Source organism: Pongo abelii, chromosome 1 (genome assembly GCF_028885655.2).
Source record: "Pongo abelii isolate AG06213 chromosome 1, NHGRI_mPonAbe1-v2.0_pri, whole genome shotgun sequence".
Classification (NCBI taxonomy): domain Eukaryota; kingdom Metazoa; phylum Chordata; class Mammalia; order Primates; family Hominidae; genus Pongo; species Pongo abelii.
The window spans coordinates 101,212,939-101,230,173 of record NC_071985.2 but is presented as its reverse complement, the minus strand read 5'-3'; the positions used below and the strand labels follow the sequence as shown (position 1 = coordinate 101,230,173).

The window sequence follows — 17,235 nt, the reverse complement described above, 5'->3', positions numbered from 1 at the left end:
GAGGTTGAGGGCAACACAACACTGTTAAGTTTTAGATCAGGAAATCTCACAAAGTTCTCTTCATTCTCTTCTAATGCCCGAATTTCTCCATGGGCTGACAATGAATAAGTGATTACATCTTTGATAGCTCAGGAGTTATTTCCTGGGGGTCCTGCCTGGCTGCCCTCCTTCTAGGAGCACAGTTGTGGAACAGGTTGATTTGCCTGAGAAAACCAATCTGAAGCTGCATCTGGACCTCAAGCCAAGGATATGGAGTCAATATTCCATATTCACACCAATGAAGAATAGATAGATAGATAGATAGATTTTTGTTATTGTTTTTCTTTTTGTTGTGTTTTTTTTTTTTTTTTTTGGAGATGGAATCTCACTGTTGCCCAGGCTGGAGCACAGTGATGCCATCCTGGCTCACTGCAACCTCTGTCTCCCAGGTTCAAGTGATTCTCCTGCCTCAGCCTCCCGAGTAGCTGGAATTACAGGTGTGCACCAACATGCTTGGCTAATTTTTGTATTTTTAGAAGAGATGGGGGTTTCACCATGTTGATCAGGCTGGCCTCAAACTCCATACCTCAGGTGATCCAGCCACTTCAGCCTCAGAAAGCACTGGGATTACAAGTGTGAGCCACTGTGCCCCACAAAAGTAATATTTTTAGGCTGAGCTCTGCAGCTCACACCTGTAATCCCCGCATTTTGGGAGATGGAGGTGGGTGGATCATCTGAGGTCAAGAGTTTGAGACCAGCCTGGCCAACAAGGTGAAACACCGTCTTTACTAAAAATACAAAAATTAGCCAGGCATGTTGGTATGTGCCTGTAATCCCAGCTACTCCAGAGGCTGAGACAGGAGAATCACTTGAACCCAGGAGGGAGAGGTTGCAGTGAGCTATCATGCCACTGCACTCCAGCCTGGGTGACACAGCGAGACTCTGTCTCGAATATTTTTATATTAACAATGCTTACATTTCCCTACCCCCAAATAACCTTTCTCAGAAAACTGCAATTGCCCAAACCACTCTCCACAGGCTTCAGGAACCAACAGTTTTAATAGACACAATTCCTGATGTCTGGTGTACAGGTCCCGGAAGGCTCTCACCCACTTTCCCACCCTTGTCTCCTGCTTTTGCCTTCTATTCTCCTTGACAGGTTTGGGGTCACTGCATCCAGGGCTTGCTTTGCCTTCTTTTCTCTGGAGGGAGCGCTTAGGCACTTAGGTGCCAGACTGCTGCTTGGAACCACTGAGTGACCAGCATTGGTGTAGCTGCAGGCCAAGGCATCTGAACCGTCAGGGATCTGCCTTTTACCCAGGTCAAAGGTCCAAGGACTCTCCTCACAGATTTCTGCCAGCCCACTCCAGATATACACATCTTCCTGCAGGTTCAGTTTCTGCTCAAGGCCCAGCACAAATGTCATGGATCAACTGTGACTTTATGATTTTTTGCCAGGACTTCATGGATCCACCAGGAGTATAGACAAATGTGAAAAGATTACTAGTTCAAAGGTTATAAACCCATAGAAACACACCAGAATTTACCTCCCACTCTGGAAGGTGAGTGGGGTGGCTGTATGGGTTGTTGCTGCACTTCAGGCCAAGCACTAATTCCTTCGGTATCACAACCCCGCCCCCAAGGCAGACACGTTGATGAGGAGAAAATGTATTACTATCTTTTATTCAAAAAACACCAGTGGGGCTGGGTGCAGTGGCTCACGCCTGTAATCCCAGCAGCAGAGGCGGGTGGATCACCTAGGGTCAGGAGTTTGAGACCAGCCTGTCCAACGTGGTGAAACCCTGTCTCTACTAAACACACAAAAATTAGCTAGGTGGGGTGGTGGGTGCCTGTAATCCCAGCTACTGGGGAGGTTGAGTCAGGAGAATCGCTTGAACCTGGGAGTCGGGGGTTGCAGTGAGCCGAGGTTTCACTCCAGCCTGAGTGATAGAGTGAGACTCCTCAAAAAAAAAAAAAAAAAAAAAAGGCCAATGGGATTTTTCTTTCCCACATTTCCTCAGCTCACACTGGCCCTGCTCCTGGCTGCTCAATCTCTATGTAGACCAGGCTCACTAGGTGAGTAATAAAGACTCCAACAGATGCAACAAATGAGGTTATGTTGACAGTGAGAAACTGCATGTTTTGGCCAGAAACTGAACCTAGGGAAGAGGAACAAATTCCACCTGAATCACTAATGCTGTTAGTTTAAAAAAGTCTGCTTAGCTTATGATACATTCAATACTTCTAGATCTGATTTTGTTCACCATTCACATTAGGCATAGGGTTCATTTTCCAGACTCCTTTACAGACATGCAAATCAGCTGGTTCAAACTGAATGCAATGGCTCAATTGTTTTCAGTTGAAAACCCTGAACCCCTTCATTTTTCTGGAGTTCCATCTGGGATGGACGGGAATGCCAGCCTGCTGCAGAATTGTTTCCAGGCTAGGCACAAAGAAAAGGATTGGTGGCAGACTCCCTGAATTGAGGAAGTGAAGCTAAGTGTCTGGGGAGAGCAAGAAAGAGTTCATAGTACAAAGATCCAGTGAGGAGAGAGCTGAGCAGAGAGAGAATCTGGGCATATGTACAGTTTCTGCCACCAGTATTCAGCGGAGCACTAGCCAGTGCATGATTGTGAAAAGAGTAGCTGACTACTGTCAGGGAAAGAAGCATCCAAGAAAATCATGGAATTGCATCTGATACTCACATAGCGCAGAAAACAGTATCTGTTCACACCAGCCAGACTGGAATTATGCATAATTCATAAAGCTTTCATAATGGGATATAATCAGCCTTGGCCTGAGCACTACTCCTGAACCACATAAAAGTTCATAAAAACAAGATCCAAAAATGTTTACAGGTCATTTAGGTGCACCCCAGAAAAAATTCAAGATGATTTATAGGAATTATAAAATATAACTTCCTGCTCACAAGGGAAAAAAGAAGGAATTTAAAAATAGCTAGTATGCAAGAAGGTAAACTTCACAATGTCCAGTATCCAATTAAAGAATTCCAACTATGCAAAGAGCCAAGAAATGATGACCCATAAAGAGGGGAAATAATCAGTTAATCAAAATTGAACCAGACCTAACATAATGTTAGAATTAACAGAGAGGACAGCCAGGCATGGTGGTTCACGCCTGTAATCCCAGCACTTTGAAAGGCCAAGGCAGGCAGATCACTTGAGGTCAGGAGTTCCAGACCAGCCTGGTCAACATGATGAAACCCCATCTCCAGTAAAAATACAAAAATTAGCTAGGCATGGTGGTGCATGACTCTAATCCCAGCTACTCGGGAGGTAGAGGCAGGAGAATTGCTTGAACCTGGGAAGATGTTGTGGTGAGCTGAGATCATGCCATTGCACTCCAGCCTGGGCAACGAGAGTGAGACTGTCTCAAAAAAAAAGAAAAAATAAATGAACACAGAGGGCTTTAAAACAGTTATTATGACAATATTCTACGGGTCCAAAGAATTAAGCAGAGGTATCAAACATATAAAAATGGTCAGAATCAAACTTTAGAGATTAAAAATTACAACATCTGAGATAATAAATTCACTGGATACAATTAACAGCGGATTAGACACTGCAGAAAAAAATATTAAGAAACAAAAAACCATGAATGATTGAAATATCTAAAATACAACCCATGGTAACAATTTTTTTTTTAAATGAACACAGCATCAGTGAATGATAGCGCAAGTTTAAGACATCTAATAGACAAGTTAAAGGAGTCCTCCAGGCAGAAGGAAACTGACACAGGATGAAAATCTGGATGTACAAAAAAAAAAAAAAGAACACTAGAAATGACATCTACATAGACAAATATATAATTTTAACATCTGACTGTTTAGCCCGGCCTGGTGGCTCACACCTGTAATCCTAGCACTTTGGGAGGCTGAGGTGGGTGGATCACTTGAGGTCAGGAGTTCGACACCAGCCTGGCCAATATGGTGACCGCTCCCCGCCCCCCACCCCGGCACTCTACTAAAAATACAAAAATTAGTCTGGCGTGTTGGCCCACGCCTGTAATCCCTGCTACTCAGGAGTCTGAGTCAGAAGAATCACTTGAACCGGGGAAGCAGAGGTTGCAGTGAGCTAAGATTGTGCCGCTGCACTCCAGCCTGCCCGATAGAGAGAGACTCGTCTTAAAAACAACAACAAAAACACATCTGACTCCTTAAACAAAAGTAATAAAGATGGATTGTAAGGTTTATAACACGTGTAAAGTAAAATGCATGACAATAGCATAAACGCAGGGAGAGGAGTAATGTGAAGAGGTATGATACCAGTTGAAGGCAGACTGTGATGGGTTAACTTTTGTGGAAAGCAAGGCAGAATTTTTGAAGTTTCTTTCTTCATATACTTTCAGGTTCCCATACAAACAACCTAGTTTATTCTGGAGGGATCTTATTTTATAGGAGGCTTGGAGGGGGACCTTTTGCTTTGTGTCCTCGTGGGATGCACAAGACACAAGGATAATGGAAGAGCTTTTCACTTTTAAATATAGTGATGGGCCTGAGGAGAAACAACTGCAGTTTGTTTTTTTTTTTTTAATGAGATGGGATTCTCACTGGTCTTGAACTTCTGAGCTCAGGCGAGGTTTCCCCTCTTTTAATAGGCGTGAGCCACCGCACCTGGCCACAGCTACCAACATTTAAAATCACGTCCCTGGGTGGGCTCGAACCACCAACTTTCCGGTTAACAGCCGAACGCGCTAACCAATTGTGCCACAGAGACAACCTCGGTTGGTTGCTTTCATCTCAACATAGATTAAGCAATCACTAAACTCTAGAGGTTGCCATTCGCTTTCTGCAGGACAAGTGTGCAGACTACAAAGCTTCGGAAAACCGGAGAGGCTGAGTCGACTAATCCTGTTGTTGCACGTTTGAAACGCGTGCATTGCCTGACTCTGAAACCAGAAGGGCGGCCGAATGGCCTTCACCCTCCGTTAACCCTCGCCTGCTTCAGAAGCCAGTGCCTCTGGAAATGCCTGGATCTGCGACCCCAGCCTGCGCGTAGTAGGGCCCAAGGGAAGCTGAATGCCCCGACGGCTCTCATGGTAGCTCTTTCTGTTTTTTGCGCCGCCTTCAGACAATCATCTACTCCACTTGCTCTCCCCTCACTCAACACGGCTTCAGTAGATGGGGTCGGTGGGGCGGGAGCGGGAAAGAGGCAGGGGAGTCAAAAGGGAAAACGTGAAAAGGAGGAGGGAGAAAGCAGGGGAGACCAGGACGAGACAGTGGGACAGCCCAGGATGTCCGTGCAGAGGGCACCGGCTGGATGCAGAGAAGATGGGATAGGTATCAGAATGGAGAGGGAAACGGGGAGAAGAAGTGAGAGAAAATCACAAGAACCTGTAACTGTCCAAGAATAAAGAAGTAAAAATCGCATAAATGTTTTTACATTAAAAAAAATAGTAATAATCGGGGGATCGGGCGCGGTGGCTCACGCCTGTAATCCCAACACTTTGGGAGGCCGAGGTGGGTGGATCACTCACCTGAAGTCAGAAGTTCGAGACCAGCTGGGCCAACATGGTGAAAGCTGTCTCTACTAAAAATACAAAAATTAGCTGGGTGTGGAGGCACAAGCTTATAGTCCCAGCTACTCGGGAGACTGAGGCAGGAGAATCGCTTGAACCTGAGAGGCGGAGGTAGCAGTCAGCCGAGATGGCACCACTGCCCTCCAGCCTTGGCGACATAGTGAAATTCTGTCTCTCAAAAAAATATATGCAAATAAATAAAAGAGGGGTGGGGAATCAAAACAACTGCAGTAGGTGTGGGGCGCGTTGGGATTCTATAGTGGTTAGTACTCTGCGTTGTGCCTGCAGCAACCTCTGAATGGAAAACGGGGAGTGTGCCCAACTGCTTGGTAGAGTGTAGACATTGTGCTATTTGAACTGTGGTACCATCGCTTCGACGTCCTAGTGCTGATTTTTACACCTGCCTTTTCTGCTTAGGGCACCGGCCACAGTTTTCCATTTGTGCCCACTCCACCTGCTGTCTTTGTTGGGTCAGTGAACATCGCCTCCCTCTACCGCTCAATCAGCAAACCAGACCGCCCTCGAGGACCTCACCCGCAGTTCACCCTCCTCCCAACTTCGCGGGCGTAGCCTCCAGTCGCCTCTTCCGAAGGCCTAACGAGCATGTTAGCTGTGAACGAAGGTGAGGAGTCTCCGCTGACTAGCTGGTGCCCGTGTCCAGGGCACGCCCAACCGCCACGACTTGGCTTGGCCTCTCTCTTAGTTATTCGCAGCTCAGCCTGATAGGCGCCTGCGGGACGGCGACGGCAAAAAGGGTGGGCTTATTAGGTGCAGCTCCACAGGGGCTGGCATCTCTGCACGGCTGTGTACACTTGAACGAAACGCTCAGTCGCTCTCTAAAGCCGCTTCTGCGGACGACGGACACGGAGATAAATAGGAGCCGTATGTCGTGAGAGGTGATCCACCACGACTTACCCTCCTTCTCCCCGGGTTTGCACCTCTCTGTGGAGACCATTCTGCATCTGGCCCTTGGAGCAGGCCAACTGACAGCGTAGTAAAGGGAGATTCCTGCGGGAGGGCGGCCAGTGCAAATCGCTCCCTGAGCGGGAATCGAACCCGGGCCGCAGCAGTGAAAGCGCCGAATCCTAACCACTAGACCACCAGGGAGATGAGGAGGGTTACTTTCTCTCCTTTCTTCAGTCTGAATGGACAGTTTCCCTGCGCTCTGGGAGGACTTGGGCCTTGTGAGTGTCGCTCTTTGCTCCTGGAGTCCTCTCACAAGGCTGTTCCCTCCCTGCTTTCTTCAAAAACAGCCTGCAGGCGACACACCGAGGGCTCCTGGAGGGACACCAAGGCCATGAGTCCCGAGTCCTGGAGCGAGTTGCAGCGACCCGGCCGCAGCTCACCACTGGCCTAAAGATGCGCCTATGCGAGGCGGCAGCAACTGACAAGACCGTCGCGGGTCGCCAGGTCCAGAGCCGCGCACCAGGTTGCCAGAAGGAGGCAGGAGCCGGGAGGCACCCGGGGTGAAACGGAGGCACCCTCTGCATCATAAAGGAACCAGACCCTGGCACCCTCAACATCATAAGGAATCAGAGGGATGCGGAAACCGAGACGGGCTGGATGGGAAACTCTTCTCAGGAAGGCTCCGGACCCCTCACCTGGTCTCCGACCTTCCCCTGCAACCTGTGACACCATTTTCCCATCTTAGGCGATGGCAACGCTACCCTTCCGTTTGCTCCGGGCAAAACTTTGAGAGTTCCCTCTGATGCTGGAATTTTTTCCTCAGATCCAAGATCCAATTGGTCACCAATTCGTGATTTCCCATCGGCCAAGTGCGCGGGCATTGATCTACACGCGAGTTTCTCCACCTCCGCGGAATGGCTACTTCGGGGTAGGGGAGGGGCCCTCCCGCGGTGGATTGCAAGGTGTTAGGCAGCATCCTCGCCTCCGCTGACTAAATACATGCCAGGGGCTTAACATTCTCCCTCCCTGTTTCCCCCAATCGTGGCCTAGTGTCCCAGCGGGGATGGGAGACGCGTGTGAGGGCGAAGTTGCCGCCTGTTGAGAACCATTGCTGCCCACGGTCCTGCCCTCTGAATTTGTGTGGAGGACTCTCCAGGTGAAGGCTCAAGGGTGGATCCAGCTCGAGACACCCTCGCTCGCCCTCACAGTCGGACCTTAAGATTTGAGGCTTTTAATATCTCCACATCATGAGATTCGAAACCTTTAGGTCTTTTCTTCTGTTCTGTTCTCCAAATCAGCCTCTTCCGAGCCTGTTGACAAGGGCCAGCCAGGCAGAGGGCTGGGCTCGCTCAACGAGGCTCCTCTCGCCCCTCCTGGAGCTTCAGGCCTCTTTCGGTTGCAGAAAAGCTTTACGGGCCAATTCGTTCGGCATCCCCGGGGGCAGGTGAGCGGTGCACGAGGAAGAAGAGGGTTTGACTGCGGTTCTCCACCCCCCGGCGCCCAACCTCACCCCAGTGCGCGCGCTCTTCCAGGCTCCTGCTAGTCCCACTCGCCGGGAGTTAGGTCTCGGGTCAGCCTGAACTGCCGAGACGCCCAGGCCCGGAAGGACACGAAGGGGAAACCAGCTGCTCACTTCGGTCTTGTCCGGAAGGGATCCCTTTCTGACGGGAAAGAAGGGCGGCGAGAATAGACTCCTTACCGTAGTAAGATACTATATTATAAACAAAACCTAAGGCCATGCCTGGCAAGGTTAAGTCATGCACCCCTGAACTTATAAAATAAACTATGTTCTAATTGTCACAGTTTTTTTTTTTTCTTCTTCCTTTTTCTCTCTAGCTAAACAAGCACTGAGCTTGAAATAAGCAATGGTGAAGCACTTGCAGCTCACCCATTTACCATAAACTGACTGAGCCCTCCCTACACAAGCCAAAACTACCTCTTTGATTGGACAAGAGACTGCTTTCAGTAACTTTCTCTTGATAAGAGACCACTGGCTGTGGACTGCTTCTGGACAGTTTACAGAGGCTATGCACTTGATTGTCTTTGTGTCCCTGCTTCACTTTTTGAAGCATAGGGCCTAATTATAATGTATTTAAATGTTGTCTCCACCCCAAAGTGAACATGGATTGCATGTAACAGGCATGTTTGCTCAGCATGCATGCAGCAGGATCCCTTCACGAATATTCAGAGCTCCTCCTATTCCCTGTTGAATATGTATATGTGGCCAACCAGATCAACATAAATCCCTGTTCCCCCCACCCCTCCCTGGAAACCTACTTTTCGGGTTTCAGCAGGAGGGTATGCCTCCCAGTCTGTCAGAATGGCCACCTTGCAGGCTGTAATCCTTTATAAAAAATAAAATCTCCTTTCTAAATTTATAAATTGTGTGATTTTTCAGTTGACAGCTTTCAGTTGTCAGTCAAGTCACTGACTGGGAAAAGTCATTTGCAATATATTTATTTGAAAAATGACTCAATTCCTGAATATATAAGAGAACTTTCATAAATCAGTAATATAGAGCTAAGCCAAATAAAATCGGGCAAAATATTCAAATAGGCCTTTGCAAAGGAGAATTTCTTATATGCTGGAAGCCATAAGAAAATATGCTTCATAGTATTGCTCATTAGGCAAGTACAAATAACTTCCACACTGAGATACCACTAACCACTCACGAGTGTATGGCTATTTTTTTTTTTTTTTCTGAGACAGGGTCTCACTCTGTCACCCGAGCTGAAGTGCAATGGTGTGATCTTGACTCACTGCAACCTCCCCCTCCTGAGTAGCTGGAACTACAGGTGTATGCCACCATGCCTGGGTAATTTTTGTATTTTCTGCAGATGGGGTTTTGCTATGTTGGCCAGACTGGTCAGAGAGCATAGCTACATTTAACAAAGTTAGTACACCAAATGCTAACAAGAATTTGGTGCCACTTCAACTGTCATTGCTGGTGAAAAACATTCTAGAAGACTGGCAATTTATACTAATGTTAAACTTACACTCAGGTCATGACCCAGCAATTGAAGTACTTCCATGAATCTCAAGTGCACAAAAAGACTGCTATAAGAATATTCATCACAAGAATTCAATAACACCAAAATTGAGAAGTGACCTATGAAACTACTTGGATATGTCTCATGAGCATAACGAATATAACTGCAGAAAAAAAGGCCAGATACAAAAGATATGTCCATTCACTCATGTGAACTTTAAGAACAGGCAATTGTAACCTATGGGAATAGACATCAGAATAGTGATTAACTAAGATGACACAGGGTGGGAATTGCCTGGAAAGGGGCTCTAACAGGCCTTTCTCAGATGATGGCAATTTTCTGTAACTTGAGCTGGGTGGTGATTACATTTACCAAAATTAAACAAATTGCACTAAAGATTTGTGCACTTTATGTGAACTGTAGTTTATTTACTGTTCTCATTGCTTGAACCCAGGAGATGGAGGTTGCAGTGAGCCAAGATTGAGCCATGGCACTCCAGCCTGGGTGACAGAACAAGACTACATCTCAAAAACAAGAATAATAGTAATAATTTACTGTTCTCATAAAAATTAACGGATGAGGAATGGAGGCAAGCCAGTGTAGACCATGACAACTAGTTTAGATTTTATTGTAAACTCATTAAAAGCTCATTCTAATTTTATGTTTTTAAAAAATCCAACTGATACAGCCGTTTTCCCTACCAAAAAAGACTATAACCGCATTATTTCATCAGTGGAAACTACAGACAACGGGCCCTTGACAGGCGGCATCTTCACCTATGGGAATTTTTTCTGCTCCATTGTGAGACAAAGAGCATGTCCAAGTTTTCATTTTGGCCAGGCCACCCCCTAGTTTATGCACTGTGGGCTAAACTCCAGAAGCTGGCCCCCTTCTGGGCCAGCGGTTTACTCTGCTCTCTGGAGGCTTCTAGGATTAAAGGCAAAGCAAACGACAGATCTTGTAGCTACAATCACAGGATAGAAAACACTCCTGTGACTCAGATTAGAACCTAGGTTGCGGCAACCACAGCTACAAGTATTAACCACTACATGACCACAAAGCCTGCGGACAACCATTGTACTTCTTATTTTTTTTAATGTAAAAACACTCACACTATTTTCTCTGCTTTATTCTTGGATGTCTGCAGATTTTCGTGCTTTTCTCTCTTTCATGTGTTTCTCCTTTTCTCTCTCCTCATTCTGCTACATAATTTTAAAAAACCTCATCTCTCAGGATCCAGCCACTGCCTCTACAACAAGCCTCCTGGGAGGTCTCGTTGTCCCAATAACACTGCCTTCTTCTGCTCCTTTTTTTTTTCTTTTCTTTTTTTTTTTTTTTGACGGAATATCGCTCTGTCACCCAGGCTGGAGTGCAGTAGCCTGATCTTGGCTCACTGCAACCTCTGCCTCCGGGGTTCAAGCGATTCTCCTGCTTCAGCCTTCCAAGTAGCTGGAATAGCAGGTGCATGCCACCACATTCGGCGCATTTTTGTATTGTTAGTAGAGATGGGATTTCTCCATGTTAGCCAGACTGGTCTTGAACCCTTGACCTCAAGCTATCTATCCGCCTCTGCCTCACAAAGTGCTGGGATTACACGCGTGAGCCACCGTGCCCGGCCAAATTTCAGGCCAACACCTGTTGATACACATTGCCAGACACACGGAATCTCTCGCCGAACACCGATGGGCCCACAAAACACGCGGAGGCTGCAGTTGCTGAGGATGCTAGCAAATTCGGTTCACGGTGTCTGGGGTACAGTCCCAAGGGTCTACTGGCCACCTCTGTGCAAGGACCAGTCTCTGCCACTCCCCTCATCTCCACGCAGATTCTTCCCCACACACCTCTCTTTTCTTTGGGCCGCTGAGGCCTCTTGGACCTCTGAGGTGACTGCCCCGTCCCCAGCTTCTCTCCTTCCAGGAGCTTCATTTCTTGATCCTCTCCATAGTGGCTCAGCGGTAAGCCCAAGGTCCAGCACGCAAATCAGAAACCTGATGGTTCTTTGGGTTTGCAGGGATCCGCCCAGAGAATAGATGAAAGTTAACAGGTACCAATATCAAAACTGCAGTGACTCATCAGAAACACTTCGTGCTTGCCACTTTGCTGAGCGGTTTGCTGAGTCCAACAACTGCACGGGTCCTGGGTTAGTCTCCTGAATGTCTTTTGCCCCTACTTTGGTAAGTGTTGTCGTCACTTTACCTTGTGGTAGCCAAGCCCCTAAGTGCACTATCACTTTACCTTGTGGTAGCCAAGCCCCTAAGTGCGCTATTAGCTCACGCAGTATAATTTTGCAGGGAAGACGGGTAAAGAGCCATAGTGAAGTGAAGAACTCCTATTGCATTGGCCGGGAATTGAACCGGCTCTCCCGCGTCGGAGGCGAGAATTCTACCACTGAACCACCAATACCTCTCTCTAGCAACTCGCTGGAGGGTTACTGAAAAGAGTACCCAGAAAGACTTAGAAAGTTCCAAGTGGCCTTTTCAAGTGTCGACTAAAACCTAACAAAGACATCCAAGCCAAATGTTTTTATAGGAAACTTTTACTAAACAAAGTTATAAATATCAAAATAGCTCATTTGTCGGATCAAACTCTTAACTCTGAAAAAGGTCTTTCTACCTGCATTACAAACCCCTATAATAAAACATCATAAATTCATTCATTTTTTTTTTTTTTGTCTTCTAATTCTAAATCTTCAATTGTCAACCTCAAACTGCTGCCTTAGTGGTTCTGAGAAGGTAACCTAACTGGTAGTTTAGGTAAGTAAAGTTCAAATCCAGGGAGCAAATCAGCAGAAGCAGAATTAGAAGAAAGAGGAAATAAAAGGACAGAATCAAGGTAGAGATAATGAAGAAACAAAGGTTGGTTCACTGAGTTAGTCTTTTGTCGCTGTTTTTTTGGCAAAAGAGTAATGATTGGTCTTGTAATCATTATAATACTATTATTTGTCTGCTTCAAGATGTATGAAGCATTTGAAGGAAATGTGATATAAAAGGATTAATAATGCCTGCAGTCAATATTTCATTGTTAGGGAGAATCCAATTTCCTAAGTTAATATGCTTTGATGTATTAGCTATGTAAGTAGTAGACTAATTTAAGGAAATATTGACGGTCAAAATATTAACATACTAGTCTTTTGATGAAGTTCAACTAGTAGAGATTTATTTCCTCAGTTTCCTGGAGAGATTAAACTGAAAAGAAAAATCCAGAGTTTGCCCCACCTGTTGGGATTGGGAGTCATTATGACTTTTTCAAAGATAGGAGCTGTGTGTGACATGGAATCATGCTTCTTCTCTAGCTGAGAAGCCAAGCTAGGTCCAGGTTGAGTCATAAACTTGAGCCCAACAAGGAAATCACCCTTCACATTGACCTCGCAGCACAGCATCTCCCAAAGAGTAGTGCACTGTCCTGGGTGTTTCAACGATCACTAAAACCTGTTTCTAGCCCTGCCTAGCACACTTAGGCTTGCAGACAGCTACCTTCTCCTTCTGTCCTCGCATGGTGGGGAGAGAGAGCACTTTGGTCTTTCTTCCATTTCTTATAATGACACTGATCTCATCATGGAGATCCCATGGTCATGACCTCATCTAACTGGTGAGGACCACCATCCATCCTATTTGCCAAGCCAGATCTTTCTTTGGATAAACTCTCTCATTTTCACAACACAACAATTTCAGTTCAATTCAAAAAATAGTGTTTAAGTTTATTGGATACTCCACCAGCTTACTGCCAGTTTATTACCACACTTTTCCATCTATCAGCTCTTGTGTTCACTAACATAAACAGACAAAAAACTGGACTCCCAGCCAGGTGCGGTGGCTCAAGACTGTAATCCCAGCACTTTCAGAGGCTGAGGTGGGCGGATCATGAGGTCACGAGATTGAGACCATCCTGACTAACACGGTGAAACCCCGTCTCTACTAAGACTACAAAAAAAAAAAATCACCTGTGGAACTTAAGTAAAATGTGGATTCATAGGCCTTAGCTCTACAGCTTTTTAAACAAGCACCTTATGGGATTCTGCTGTTGGTATTTCTCAGGTCTGCAGCTAGTACAGCAGGGATTGAATGACTTCCCTGTTAGACCCTGAGCTAGCCTTACCATATATGCAATTTCATTTAAGCATCTGCTAACTCCACTAGGTAAATGTTATCATCCTTATTTTACATAAAAGGAAACTGAGGCTCAAAGAAGTTAAGTGAATAGACTTGTTATAGCCATGTTTGCCTTCACTCAAACCTAGTATGAGTTTGTTGTTGTGGAAAGAATTTATCTGGAATGTCTTGGTGAAAATTAGCTGTTTGGTCAATTTTATTTCTTCAACAAATATGAATGATTTATGTGGTAGGCACTTGCGTAGGCACTGGGGATACGGGGTGAATAGGACAGACACAGTCCTGCTCTCAAGAAGGTTATCTCTATTATGTGAGCCAGACATAAAGCAAACAATTATCTAAGTACATTTTGACTGTATTAATAGTCCTGATTAATGTTATTTATTTATTCTGTATTCCTAAGTCCCAATGGTTTGAAACTGACTGATGATAAATAATAGAACTGCAAAATTTATAACAATAAATTTGTTTAAAAAAAGGTCTTATTTTTTAACAGTGTAAGTACTCTTGTTTATTCCAGAGGCTACTAAAAATTAGAACATATGAGGCTGTGTGGCACAAGTAAAGAAAACTAGCCTGCATGTCTTGAGACCAAGGTTTCTAGTGATGGTGCTGCCACCAAGAAGCTGTGGAAGTTTGGGCAAGTCTCTTACTCTTCCTGAGCTGTGGCTTTCTTGTATATAAAATTAGGGAGCAGTTGTAGGTCTCAGGTTACTTCATGCTCTGGGGTATGTCTGAGTTTATTGTGGGCTGAGATGTCGGTAAGAGGTACTATCAGGAACTGTTGTCAGGACCAGACCTAGCCCTCAATTATGTGTTTCCTGCAGGAACACCATGCTGAGACTTTGCCTTGAGAACGCAGAGCTGAAAGAGCAGATGGGAGAAGCAATGTCTGATGGATGGGAGATCAAGGAAGACAAGGAGAAGGGCAAGGTGATGGTTGAGACTGTGGTAGCCAAAGACGGTCTGAGTGAGAGTAGCCTTCAGGATGAGTTCAGAAAGCTCCAGGGAAAACTGAAGAATGCCTACAATATCATCAGCCTCCTCAAAGAACAACTTGTGCTGAGTAGCAAGGGAGGGAATAGTAAACTTACTCCAGAGCTCCTTGTGCATCTGAGCAGCACCACCGACAGAATAAACACAGAACTGGTTGGTTCTCCTGGGAAGCACCAACACCAAGAGGAGGGGAATGTGACTGTGAGGCCTTGCCCCAGACCCCAGAGCCTTGACCTTGGGGCTACCTTCACAGTGGATGCCCACCAAGTAAGTGTGGGCTTAGATGGAATGGAAAACAATTGGAGAAGGGCTCAATATGTCAGTGTTTACCATAAAAGTTTCTCCCATGTGAATCAGGAGGTACCAAGAGAAGGGTCTCTTTGTACCACAAACAATAGTAATAATATTCTGCCTACATTCAGATTTTAGAAAGACTTTTATAACATAAATATTTCTTGAGTACTTAATTTTTCAGATAACACACTAGGCATTGGCATGGGGCAATAAAACCAATGGCTGCCCTTGAGATACTTAATATGGTAAGGAAAGATGGCACACAAACAGGTAATTTTAACAGGATGTTGTAACTGCTGTAACACAGGGATGCATCAGTTTATGAGGCAGCCCAGACAAGTGGTATGTAATAACATCCCTTCCTTATCACTGCCATTTTTTTGTCAAAGCTCATCACAAGTGTCTGTTCCTGGGCCTCAGACAGATTATTGGGATCCTCTCTAGGCAAGGAGCTATGCTGAAGATTCAGTAAAATGGAGAATACAGAGATTCTGAGAGAATCAGTGGGACACAATGTGAGGGGAGATGTGTGGAGGGTTCCACTCCTTCTCTTTTTGACCACCGAGAAAACATTTCCTGAGAGCTCCTCTGTAGACTTGACTGGCACTGTGCTGTGTGCTGTGGATACAGATCTGAAGAAAACATTATCCCAGCGCTCCAGGAGCTCCATCTGGAAAGCAAGTCACTGCCAAATGGTATCAGAAGTTCTGTGACAGACCTGAGTAAAGTCCACAGGGTTCAGAAGGGGCGGTGGTCATCACTGCATGGGGGTGACCTCAGACTGTCCTGATCCCTTTCACAGTTGGATAACTGGTCCCAGCCTCATGACCCTGGGCCTCAGTCAGCGTTTAGCCTACCAGGGTCCACCCAGCACCTGCGCTCCCTGCTGTCACAATGCAAACAATGCTATCAAGATCTCCAGGAGAAGCTGTTGCTATCAGAAGCCACTGTCTTTGCTCAGGCTAATGAGCTGGAGAAATACAGTTATACTTAGTAAGTAAATATGACTTACTAGTAAAGAACTAGCCTGTGTGTCTTATAAGTTCTGTATGTTCTATACAAACATAACGTGGTTATTGAGCACATGAAGTATGGCTAGTGCAACTTGGACATTTGGTTTTATTTAATTTTAGTTAATTTAATATAAAGTGGTCCTATGTGGCTACTAAGTACCTTATTGGACAGTACAGGTCTAGGGTCTTGGGACTCTAAATTAGTTTAGCTCCATTCAACATTTATTGAACCCCTGCAGATAAAGCACTTGCCAGCTTCAATGGGGCTGCTAGAGATGATAGTGTACAATCCCTGACTTACAGATATCTGGTCCCCATTAAAGCCTGGGTTATCAGAAGGGGAGATTATCAATGGCAAATGGAGGCTCCTCTTGTGGAAAGAAATTCTGCTTCCTGGAGCTTGTGGTCCGTTCTCCCACCAGTTCAGAGAAGATTCTCTCCCACTGTGAATCTGCCCTCCCTGCCCCAAAAGGTTAGGTTATGTGCCATTGAGTCTGAGGGCATATGTGGGAAATTCAGACATTCTGTAACACCTGCTGTCTCTTCCCAAGCAGGTGAATCCTTGGTGAAGCAGGACAGCAAGCAGGTCCAGGTGGACCTCCAGGACCTGGGCTATGAGACTTGTGGCTGAAGCAAGAATGAGGCTGAACGGGAGGAAACCACCAGTCCCTGTAAGAGCACAGGATGTGGGGCTCACCCCTCCCTGGAGTCAGCTGTCACATTTGGGTGCTGTTGGCCAATTCCACACCTGACAAGTAGCAGGGAAGAGGAGGACAGGAGGTTAATAGGAGAACTCTTGCCCAAAATGAGGCTGAGTATAAGCTTGAATTTCTACAATTAGTTTTTGGCATACTGCTAATAACAATAATAATAATAATATAAAGTTCCATCCAACTGATTATTATAGAAATACTAAGGCCTACTTAGAGACCAGATGAGGTTTTGGAAACATGCAAACCCTAAGTTAAAAATAATTTTGTTTTGCATTATAAAAAGACTACAACTATAGGGCCACCCAGCACATTGAAAACCAGAAGAGAAGAAAAACACAATCTCTCTCATTCTTGAGGCAGTGTAGTGTGGCAGTTAAGAGAAAAGATCCTGGGGCCAGACTGGTTGGTTCAAATCCCAATTTGTAAACTTTCCTATGCCCCAGTTTCTTCATATGTTAAAATAGTAATAAAGGAACTACCTACCCCGTCAGGTACTAATGTCAATTAAATGGGTAAATTCTCATAAAATGCTTTAGAACAGTGCCTGGCATCTGGTAAAATGCCATGGATTAGTTCTCATTCTGACTACCACTGCCCTAATACACTGATGTTAACATGCTGATATATTTATTCAAAGTCTTATTTTCCTATGGCTATTTTTTCACACAGTTGTAACCCAATACACTTTTAAATTATA

General features: G+C 45.5%; 2 non-coding genes and 2 pseudogenes across 2 annotated transcripts; 1 reads left to right on the top strand and 3 right to left on the bottom strand.

The window, feature by feature from the left end:
• Positions 1 to 4,641: 4,641 nt before the first annotated feature.
• Positions 4,642 to 4,715, bottom strand: TRNAN-GUU (transfer RNA asparagine (anticodon GUU)). The gene has a single exon. It is a non-coding gene; the product is annotated as a tRNA-Asn (tRNA).
• Positions 4,716 to 6,552: 1,837 nt separating this feature from the next.
• On the bottom strand, positions 6,553 to 6,624 carry TRNAE-UUC (transfer RNA glutamic acid (anticodon UUC)). The gene has a single exon. It is a non-coding gene; the product is annotated as a tRNA-Glu (tRNA).
• A 29-nt stretch (positions 6,625 to 6,653) lies between these two features.
• Positions 6,654 to 7,360, bottom strand: LOC112132565 (uncharacterized; annotated as a pseudogene).
• Positions 7,361 to 11,443: 4,083 nt separating this feature from the next.
• LOC100435674 (myomegalin-like) overlaps positions 11,444 to 17,235 on the top strand; it is a 51,433-nt pseudogene continuing 45,641 nt past the window's right edge.